Here is a 12,297-nt window from a genome sequence, read left to right on the forward strand (position 1 = left end):
AAACATCAATTAAAGTTTAAAAATGGAAATATTGATCACTTAATACTAATTTATTTGTTTTAATTACTACATTTAAATGATTTTATATCCATTAATAATTATTCTAAATAAAAACCAATCAATTATAAAGTAAATAAAATTCTACTTGCAAAAAGAACTTATTCAATATTTTATCAATTCTGTTTTGGCACCAGCATATCCAGATATTAGTACAATATGAGCAGTGAGGTGGCAGAGCAGATAAAATTTCTATGGAAAGCTGATTTTCTGAGTTCAGTCCCCAGTTCCCATGTTGGTAAGAGAGAAGAGACTCCAGAAATTTACTCATTAACCTCTATATGCATGCCTTTATATTCCACAAACACAGCATACATGCATACAATAATAAGAAATAAAATGAAGTAAACACTTAATCCAATACCTGTTATCAAATGAAGCAAGCAGCTTCAGAAATGATTGAATATAAAACAGTCCAATGTACACTATAAAATGTGCCTTGAGCACACAGATTAACTGACAGATAAGAGCTAATGTCTTAGATTGCAGCTACTTGATGGCAAAAGCTTGATGACACAAATATTTCCTGTATCTGACACAATGCAATAACATTAAATTATTTTAAAATGATCTCTCTCCCTCCTTCCCTCCTGTCTCCGTCTCTGTTCTCCTCTCTCTGTCTCTGTCTGTCTGTCTGTCTGTCTCTCTCTCTCTGTCTCTGTCTCTCTTTTTCTCTCTCTCTCCGTGTGTGTGTGTGTGTGTGTGTGTGTGTGTGTGTGTGTGTGTCTGTGTCTCTGTGTGTCTGTGTGTGCGTATGAAGCTGTGGTTCAAACTTAGGATGGTGTGCATGTTAGGAAAGTGAGAATCATGAAAATAAGTTGCACATCTCAAGTTTCAGTATTTATTTTTTCCTTTAATGTTTTATTTCACAATACCAATAATCTGAATTATGTTTTTTCTAACACTTCTATTTCTGGTTGAGTCATTCATTTTTTTCCTTATGTTAAACACTATTTTTCATAGAGAGTTTTGTTTCAGGTTCATGATAAATCGTGCTGATACTGAGAATATCTTGTGAATGAATTGAAAGCCAAATAGTCTCTGATCTGGCTCTAGGGCTAAATTGAGCGAGTGATATATATGTGAAATAAAATATAGTAGTAGCCATCAGAAAACTTCCTGTGGCAATAATAGGAGGAAATTTAATTCCAGTGTCACTACTCTAATTTCATATATGTCTACTCCATGCATTATCTCTGGGATCAAACAATAATCATAAACAAGTATGGGAATCACTGTTGCTCTGATATTGAAAACAAGCTCCTCAATCATTGTCTTTATTTAATTCCTGTACTGGGTGGCTGTTATCACTAGGGGGGATGAATAATTTTATACCCACTTCATGAAGAATATATCTTAATTTTATGAAAAATGTAACATTCAAATATAGAACCTTTTTCTCTTTTACTTTTTATAATAACTAATGCAATGTCTAGCATGTCGTTTTGTTAATCCCATCTGATTTATGTTTGACCCATGAATCAATTTATTCAGGTTGTACAAAAATGTTCTACTTGTTCATTAAAATTTTGATGTATTCCTGAATGGATATCTTGCTGAGTTTTTCTTGTGATAATCTTCATTTTACTCAAATTAATTTTTATATTACTTCCTCTTATTCTATTAACTAAAACTCCTACAATGAGTAGAGCTATCCTAAGGAACAAAATGTATTCATGAGTGTGAGCGGGCTTCCTGGCACCAACTCTAAGTCATCTGACTTCCGTGGATGATTAAAAGGTTTTTCTGGATTATGTATTATTTTTGAACATATTCTCTTTCAGACATTTAAAGATAAAATATACTATTTGTAAGATTTTGTTGGTTAACTAAGTAGTAATTCAACTACTCCATATGTTTTTGTTTTGGCATTTAAATAAGTCAAGTATTATGCCATATGGAAATGATTTTAATGCTTGTCTTACACTCTGCTTTATGTTGTAATTACAGTAATACCTCTTCCTTCATTTTTTAGATTGTTTTCTCAACTCTGGAACTTAACTCCCATTGTATTAAGTGACTCAGTGTGGATGTGGTCCTGGCCATTCAGTGATCAAGATCCCCACAAACAATGAACTCAATGGTACTTTTGTTTCCTAAAATTTGTTTGTTTGTTTGTTTGTTTGTTTTGGTATTTGTCATACTAGTTCTTTACTTGTATATTACTGTTGCTGATACTGTTTTTTTTTAATGAATTTTTTTGTGTGTGTTTCTTTTTAAAATTTTGATTTCTTCAACTGATTGCTTATTTTTTTTCTAAAGAAAGAAAAATAAGGGGTCTGGAGTTGGGTTGGTGGGGAAAATATTTGAGTATTTAGGAGAGGGGAAAGTGTGATCAGATTATATTGTAAGAGTATTTTTATTGTGTAAAAATAATAAACAAACCTAAAACTGTTTATAGTTTCTCTCAACAGAGCAGGGTTGGGGGCTTAAAGGTGCTGCCAAAAATTGTCTCTGTTTAAAAGAAGTAAAGGGCTTTGCTCCTAGACTGTAAGACAGGTGCCTTATTGAATTTCTGGATTCAACGGGGTCTCACTCTTTGCACGTAAAAATGCAGACTGCTTCAAAGATACTTGTGTTAAATGAAATCCTTGGGAATCCTCATTGCTCAGGGTACTAGGAGATTATTTGCTTGCATTTAGCTTGTAAGGAACATAAGCCTTTGTATCTACAGCAGGGTTTCCCATAAGCTCAGACAGAGATCACATAGAGGTTACCAATGAGGTTTTCAGCAGGAAACCTGGTAGGTCAGGCAGTGGATGACAAGGGCAGAGTCCTACCATGGAACTTCTGATCATTTAATATTTACTGAGCTTTGGGGGCTTACTTGAATGCCTGGAATGTGGAGTATTGCTGAGTAAGCTTTATGCATTGAGAAGGGGCAGCTCAGGAGAGTACACAGGTTGCCTGGCCTCAGAGAAGCCACAGGGTTGGGAATGACCAAGTCCTCTGCAGCTTCTGCAGTGCTGGTCTGTGCTTCAGACGTTGGATCTAGTACTGTAAGATTAACTGTTTCTCTAAGAGTTCAATCTTGTTTTAGTCCATTTTCTCATTTTTAATAGCCCTAATTTATCCGTTTAAAAGGGGGTGGTGGTGGTTATATTCTGCCACTGTATTTTAGAAACCCGCAATTTTGTTTCTACGTTTTACATGTTTAATTTCTAAGATTTACCTTGAGCTGCAGAAGGGGTCTTGACCTTGAAGTTTCAATCAGTGCAGGATTTTGGGGACACCGATTAACACAGATGCATTATGAGATGAACATGAACCCTTCAGTGGTCCAAGGAAAAATTTATTGTTTGGATTTGAAATGACCACCAACGTCTTATCTCTTAAAGGATCAGTATCCCGCCTGAGGTTCTGTGCTTGTGGAAACCATAGGACATAATGCTATCTGAAGAAAGATTGGTCATTTGGAAATGTATTATTGTAGGGGATATTAGAAGCTCCCCTGCAATTTCCCATCATGAGATGAATGGGGATGCTCAGCCATGCTTATAATGATATAGATCTTAGTCATAGATCCTCATCCAAAGGATTGTGAACTAGAACATCTAAAATTGAGAGACTAGATAATCCTCTTCTCTTTGTAAGTCCATCAGACCTTTCACTACAATAGTGGGGACCCCACGAAAATATTTGTTTCTGTTTTTAATCCATATCTAAGTTTTACTATTGGTATTAACTTGAATAAGTTGTTTAATTTTTGAAAATAACAGTCTGTAAGGGAAGGGAAGTATTAATAGAACTTTACAAAGATAAAGTGGCAATTAGGTTACTTAGCTTAGTTTCTAATACACACAGAGTACCATTAAAGTAAATATCAGATATGTTTGCAAAATTTCATGTTTCTAAGAACTTCAAGTTCAACATTTTAAAAACATGTCACTTGTTCCAACATGAAAAGAGCCAAAATTTTGCAGTGACACACCAAAACCTTAGAATAATATTTTTCATTTTACATCTTAAAATTATTCAAAGGTTTACTGAGGAATATGATATTAACAGTTAAGTAATTGAGACTACAAGCTTAAAATGTCAACTTTAAAAAAAACATTTTGACACATATCCGGCTCCTAAAACCAAAATGATATAGTTTCTCAATTTCCTTGGATAACAACTACAGCTCAAATCAGTTAATGGATAAAACGTGTTCTTTTAGGGATGTATGTAATTTTAACACAGACATGACTTTATTCTTATGACTGATAAGAACTCAGAAACACAGAAGACATCAGAGATTTGCCTTTGATTATTTAGCAAATACAAATACTACAATTACAAATGGAATGTCCCCAGTAATAGAAGGAGTTGTAATTATTGAGAAAGTGTTCTTTTGGGGACTAGTGGGAAAATGGGTTTAGATTTTTATTAAGGTATTTTTGTTTGAAGTGAAAATAATATCACCATGTTAAGCCTGTTCAGTGGCTTTTACTAGAGAGATTTTTTTAACCTTTATTATAAACTATAGAATTATTTAGAAAATAGTAGACATGAATCACTACATACTGGTTTCCTCACTATTGAACTGAATTTTAAATTACATAAGTGTATTAACATACTGTTTTGTTTCAATATTTTTTTTTTTTGAGACAGGGTTTCCCTGTATAGCTTTGTACCTTTCCTGGAACTCACTCTGTAGACCAGGCTGGCCTCAAACTCACAGAGATCCGCCTGCCTCTGCCTCCTGAGGGCTAAGATTAAAGGCGTGCGCCACCACCACCCAGCTTGTTTCAATAATTTTAGATATAGATTTAAAAAAACATGTATTATAACTCTTATTTAGTCATTCCTCATAAGGCTTCAATTTATATGACAAAATTTTTATTCTCTTAATCAACAGTAGTATCTGAATAATTCTTTAGCCATTGCTCCATGCTATTTTAAAATCATAATATTCTGTTAAGTAAAATAATAAGTACATTTGAAAGATCAACTAGTATTTTCATTTGTTTATTTCTACCAAATTACTAAAATTTAAGTATATTATATTTCTGTAGGTTATTAGACTTAATTTTATAAATAAAATAAATTTTATAATAAATAAATATAAATATAAATAAAATAAAATTTATAAATAAAGGAAATTGATGACAAAATATATTTGAACAGAAGGTCTACTTACCAAGAGACACAAACATAAATATGTAAAAGAGAGATTTACGAAACATTAAACTATATATCTGATGAAGGGAAGAGTAAGACATTCAAAAACGTATATTAACCTCTGTCTCAGTGCAATGTTAACTATTAAAACCATAACCTCACTAGTTCAAAACTGTATTCTTCCTCTGTCATAATGCTGGTTTAGGAAATGTAACATTCACAAGCCTTTTTAAGTGAGATTGCAAATATTTATTTGGTATAACAAACATCAAAAACAAAGCAAGTCATTTTAAAATACTTTCAAAATATGCAGGTAAATTGCTAAGTAATTCTGTTTAAGAATCCACACAACTATGCCTATAACCTATGTTACATGTATATTCACAAATCTGAGTATTTTCAAATAAAATTCAAATCCCTGCCTTCGTTAAATGTATTGCATAATTTGTAGTATAGTGTCTTAAAATCCCAATTACTAAAATGGGAGAAGCTACAAGTAATCCAAATACTCTTTCATCCATGCAGCACAAGTAGAATTCTAAGAAAAAAAGGGAATGTTATCAATATATCTAATAAGAAATTAAGAAAAAATAACTTCTATGAGAAATATAATTTAAGTATAAAATGGTAATATTATCTTAAAGACAGATAGCATATTTCAGGACTATTGTTAAAGAGATTCACTCTTGGATTTCTTTCTTGGAACATTTGTTGTTGGTATATAGGAAGGGTGCTTGTTTTTTTATGTTTAATTTTGTATCCTAATTTGCTTAATATGTTTTCAGTTGCAGGTGTTTTTCTCTTGGGCTCTTGTCTATAGAATCATATCATCTGCAGATAAGAATATTTTGACTTCTTCTTTTCCTATTGTATTCGCCTTTATTGCCTCAATCATCTTATTGCTTTAGCTAAGACTTTCAGCTTTCTATTCACCAGGAATAGAGGCAGTGCACATTATTGCCATGCTCCTGATTTTTAGTGAAACGTGCTTTGAGTTTTTCTCTACTTAGCATTATTTTGCATGTGGCCTTGTTTTTTTATTTTTTTCATTGTGCTTGAAAAATGATAGAAAACTGATTTTAGTAAGATGAAGGTGGATTACTCACACCTTGTCATTAAGCATTCTCTAGTAGCTAGGACCTCTTCAATATCTTCTAGATTGTGAATGTCTTGTTATTTTTCTATCACTGTCAAGAGATAACATGTTTGAGGCAAGCTATATAATAAAGAATTTACAGGGCTTATGGTTTCAGAGGGTTAGAATCATGGATATCATGGCTGTGAAACTGTAGCAGGCAGGCAGCATGGTGCTGGAATAGTAGCTGAGGGCTTACATTTGATCTACAATAATGAGGCAAAGAGATCTAACTGAGAATAGAATGGGCTCTAAGCCCACCCCCAGTGGCAGACTTCCTCTAACAAGGTCATATATCCTAATCTTTCCCTAACAGTTCTACCAACTGGGTAACAATTATTCAAATATGTGAACCTATTGAGGCCATTCTCATTCAAACCACCACTGTGAAAGAAATTTTCAATAAATTTTAGATTTACCTTTAAAGTCAACATATTCTTTTAAAAATATGGTAGTGAAAACTGATATTACATATGGGAAAGGGGGAATATAGTAAAATAAAAACAAATGTATGTAAATGAAATTCTTCTATTTATGAATAAATAAACTACAAATGGCTTTCTAAGCTACAGATATGAAAGAAAAACGCCAAATACTGCTTGCCTGTAAGCAGTACTCATGGGGGGAATGTCTTTCTGTGTGCTGTGAATTTGTGTTGCTCTGATTGGTTGATTAATAAAGCCATTTGGCCTATGGCAAGGTAGCTTAGAGGCAGGTTGGAAATTCAAAAAGAGACATGAAGAAGGCGGGGGGAGATGCCAGTCAGCCACCCAAGGAGCAACAGATAATGGGATGCAGGTAAAGCCACGGAACATGTGATGATACATAGATTAATAGTTATGGGCTAATTTAAGATATAAGAGCTAGCAAAAAACTTGAGCCATGGCCATGTAGTTATAATTAATATAAGCTTCTGTGTGTTTACTTGGGTCTGAGTGGCTGCAGGAGTGGCAGTTGAGAGAGATTTATTCTGACTGCCTGCCAGCTGGAACACAGGAAAACTTCACCTAACCAGTATTCAATAATTTATGGATTTTGGAGTTCAGTTTTTCTCAAAAACATCCCATGTGATATATCAAACCAAAAGCAGAATGTTTCCATTCTGTTTATTGTATTGTAATTATTTGGTAATAATATCTATGTTTCTATGTATCTGTGAATCTATCCATCTAATATGACAATGTTATATGATTGACTATAGTTGCTTTCCTAGAACAATGCATTCTTTACCAAAACAAACTTCAAAAAAAAATAGTAAGTTTCAATATCTTTTTTCAAAAGACATTTAGTTTTAGCTGTCCCTCCATTTGTTCTGTTTTATTTTACCTTTTCCATCTCCCTCACATTGAATTCTACCATTACATTCTCCTTTGTATCTTTATAACACTATTTGTCCCTCCAACCTACCCTGGTTCATTATTATCTACCTCCATGAATATTTGAATCAAAACACAGCTATCTAAATCTAAAAGTTACTATCCATGTATAAGAGAAAGCATTCAATATTTGTCTTTTGGGATGTGGGTTACTTCAATCAAAATGATATTTTTTAAAAACATCCATTTACCTGCCAGTTTCATTTTCCTAACAACTGAATAATATCCCATAGCATAATTGTGCCACATTTTTATTATCCATTCACCAGTTGATGGACATCTAGGTTTTCCTAATTTCTGACTGGTTTAAGTAGAGCATCAAGCAGAGATGAGCAAGTTTCTCTCTAGTGATATTTAGCATCCTTTGGGTATATGGCCAAGACTGGTATACCTGCACCTTATGATAAATGATTTCTCAGATTTTTAAGGAAACTCCACATTTATTTCCACAGTGGCTGTACCAATTTCCATTTTTCCATCAATGTGTTTGCTTTTCGGCACATCCCTACCAGTATGTTCTGTCATTTGTTTTATTGATTTTTTTTTTTTTGCATTATCTATTGGCTAAAGATGTTGAATGTTTTTTAACTGTTTTTCAGCCATGTGTGTCTTATATTTTGAGACCTTTCTATTTAGTTCTATGAACCATTTTTTATTTGGTTATACATATTTTCTTGAAATATGTGTGTTTGTGTCTATGTGTGTGTGTATATATATTTACATTTCAATCTTCTCAGTATTACATGTTTGTATAGTTTCTCAGAGTTGTCACTTTGTAATAGTCAGTTAGTGAATTAGGATATGTGATGGTCTGAATGAAAATGACCTGCGTAGACCCATATGGAGTGGCACTATTAGGATGTGTGGCCTTGTTGGAGGAAGTGTGTGGTGATATAATGTTTATGCTTTAACAAATAAAGCTTGCCTGGAGATCAGAGTGCAGAGCTAGCTACTAGAGGCCAGGCAGTGATGGCACACACCTTTAATCCCAGCACTTGGGATCTCTTGCCTTTGATCCTAGTACTTGGGATGCACACACCTTCAATACCAGTACTTGGAAGGAGGGAACAGGAAATGATATGGCTAGGTGAAGAGTAAGAGAATTCCTAGCCACTACCGCAGACCACAGGGGGCCTTACATCCTACATAATCTGTGCACTGTTTGATTACATAATCTATGTGGCCTAGCTATGTATGCACATGTGTGGGGAAATCCATAAAAGCAGGTCTCATATCACTCTCTCCTCTTCCTGCACAATCTTTCAATAAGCTTAAGCACCCCTTTCTGTTCTCCTTCCCTTAATAAGCCCTTAAAGTGGGTTTCGTTGTGCCTCGTGATGGCTTTGATCACACATTGAACAGTGTCGCATAATAAATAACAGGGAGAGGAAGTGATAAGGTGGGATGGAGACAGGAGCTCGGCCCCCTTTTCAGTCTGAAGACTCCTAGAGGCAAAAAGACTTTCTAGTTGCTGGCTGCTCTGCTTCTCTGATCTTTCAGCTTTTGTGCTGATTTCTGATTCTGGGTTTTTATTATTAAGACCAATTAGAATTCGTGCTACAGAAGTGTGTCACTCGGGATGGGCTTTGATGTTTCAAAAGCTCAAGCCAGGCCCAGTGTCACCCTCTTTTTTTTGCTGCCTGTTGATTCAGATGTCACACTCTCAATACCTTCTTCAGCACCACATCTGCCTGGTTACCAGCAAGCTTCCTGCCATGATGATATTGGACTAAATCTCTGAACCCATAAGCCTGCCCCAATGAAAGGTATTCCTTTATGAGAGTTGCCACAGTCATGGTGTCTCTTTACAACAGTAGAAACTCTAACTAAGACAGAGTATTAATTCCTGGAGAAGGTTATTTCTCCTGCCCTCAGTATTTCCTAGTTGCCTATCATTTTTCTTTGGCTATGGCTCCATAAGTTTCCCCCATCAATGTTTGCAAGCCTATTGGTGCTGTGTTGTTCTATCTAGTCCATATATTATTTAGGCAAGCATGTTGTTGATGTATCAAGGGTGACATTTTCCAGGTATTGCTCAGAGAAACTACCCCACAGGAAATTCACTGGTCCTCTGACACTTACACACTTTCTGGCCCCTCTTATGTACTGTTTCCTGAGCCTTGGGTCCGGGAATTGTGTTGTAGATGTGTGAGCATGGTCTGAGCAGCCAGTGTTCACTTACTCTCTGCATTTGGACAAGTTGTGACTCTCTGTAATAGCTTCCATCTGTTGCAAAATAAAGGTTCTTTGATGAGTGATGAGAGATATAGTTATTTGCACGTGTAAGGGTAAGTATTTAGAGTGCTATTAGGAGTGTTGCTGCTCTGTTAAAGCAATGGTAGCATGTGAATGGATGGAACTAGAAAATATTATGTTGAATGAGGTAACCAGACTCAGAAAGAGGAACACTACATCTTCTCTCTTACCTGTGGTTTCTAGATCCAAATCTTCAGATGTTAATATATAATCTGGAGTAACCACAAAAACCAGGAAAATAAATCATTGTGTCAGTCATATGAAAGGAAATAAGTGAGGTACAAGTGATTTAAAGGGGGAAATGAGAAAAAGCAGGAGAGATATTTCCCTGAAATAGAGGGAACATGTTCAATACAGAAGGTGGAAGAAATACCTGAGATATCCATAAAGACTTATATTATTATTTCCCTGAAATTAAATATAATCCCTTGCATCTCTTTTAAGGGTGATGGAATTATAATTTGATAAATATTAAAATGGTTAGCTTCTCTTCATAATATAATTGTTATATATTTGATCAGAGAATTTTTCAAAGAAATGTTGATCTATATTTAATCTAAAAATATTCTATGTGGTAAACAATTTATAACTGTAAAACAATCACATGCACTTTTGATATACTTATAATAAGGCATACATTATGATCTTGATGTGGTGACACACACCTGTATGTAAAGACTTGCAAGGAAGAGGCAGGAGGATCCCTATGAATTTGAGGTGAGCCTTGTCTACATAGAGAATTCAAGAACAGCCAGGGCTACAGACAGGTACTCTGTCTCAAAAACAAAAACAAAAACAAAAACAAAAAAAACAGACATACATTATGCTTTTTTCCTAAAGAACAACACCAATCCTTGTGATAGTAAAGAAATGTCAAAAATCACATGCATACAAACAATAACAGAAGCATGGGAGTATAGAAGCAATTATGCAATTCAATCAGCAATTAAAAAATTATATAGGATTATCATACAGAAATAAAGCATTTCCCATGCAAGCAGACAGCACAGAACAATGGTATCATTAGAAATAATTATACTGCAAACACTTTATTATTAGGAGTTACATGAATTTAGTCAGGAATCTGCAATACTCTTTAACTCCAGGGGTGAACAGGTAGAAACTTTTCTTAGACAATGTAGAAAGATCTTCATATGCATTAGTTGACTCATCATTATGGAAATAATAATTCTTTCTCTATTAATTACTCTATAAAACTTCACTGAAACTGTATCACATGACAGTGTGGATTTAGAAAAGTACTTTGAAAAATATTCCCTTGATTCCTTATATTCTAGAAACAATCTCACCATAGAAAGACAGAAGAGAGAGAGAGAGAGAGAGAGAGAGAGAGAGAGAGAGAGAGAGAGAGAGAGAGAGAGAGAAATAATCAAGATAGTCAGAAAATTGTAGAGGCCACTTAGTGCCATCAGTTTACTTCATAATAATTCATAACTAATAAAATGTATTTATTCTGATCTGAGACTGATCGTAAAACTGAGTAGTTTCTAATATTCTTTTAGAGACAAACTTTGAAATTACTTCTTTCCCCTTTCCCTACAGGCTTGTTGTACTGATTATTCTGGATTATGGATGAAATTGAGCAATTCAAGGTATTATGTTCGTAGACTACCAAGGAGTATTAAAAAAACAATTTTTTTCATCAAAGTTGATTTATATACAGTTAAAAATGTATGGTACTTCATATTATTTAAGAATGCCTCTCTTATGTCTAAATGTAACATACAAACATCAATTATTGAGAATCATAATGCAATATACTTTGGACCCAACAATTATATAATTTTAAATTTCAGAATGCAAATTATTTTAAATCTATCTTATCTGATTATATTACAGTAGAAACATCATCATTTGTCCTTCAATAGAAAATCCTCTGAAATTTTTCCTAGATAAATGTGTTGCAATTCGTTGATATAATAATACTTGACCAATGAGAACAGTTTATTGTGTAGTTCTTTCTGATGCTGTGCTCATTGCTAAAGTGAAAAACAGATTTTTGTAACTGGAATGGCAGCAGTTTGGCTGTGTGTCAAAACTAGGCAGGAGATCATGAGTATTCAAGCTACAACTCATCTCTAAGCCTTACTGAGCTAAGTGGGAGTTTTGTACTTTAGCATGCAATGAATTAGGTCTCTAGTGATGTGAAAAGAAGAGGGCAGGCAGTTCCAGATGGCTGGTGCCACAAAAGCTAAGGGTCAACGTTTGCAGGGAAAGAGGGTGGATGCAAAACACAATCTCAATGATTAAAAATCAGTAGACAGAAAAACAACCCAAACTGTAACAGCTGAATGGAAATTCAGTTGGCATGAACAAATACTGTTAAGTTTTGCAAGTTATCAAGGT

The sequence above is a fragment of the Peromyscus eremicus genome, chromosome 10 (assembly GCF_949786415.1).
Source record: "Peromyscus eremicus chromosome 10, PerEre_H2_v1, whole genome shotgun sequence".
In the NCBI taxonomy this organism is placed as follows: Eukaryota; Metazoa; Chordata; class Mammalia; order Rodentia; family Cricetidae; genus Peromyscus; species Peromyscus eremicus.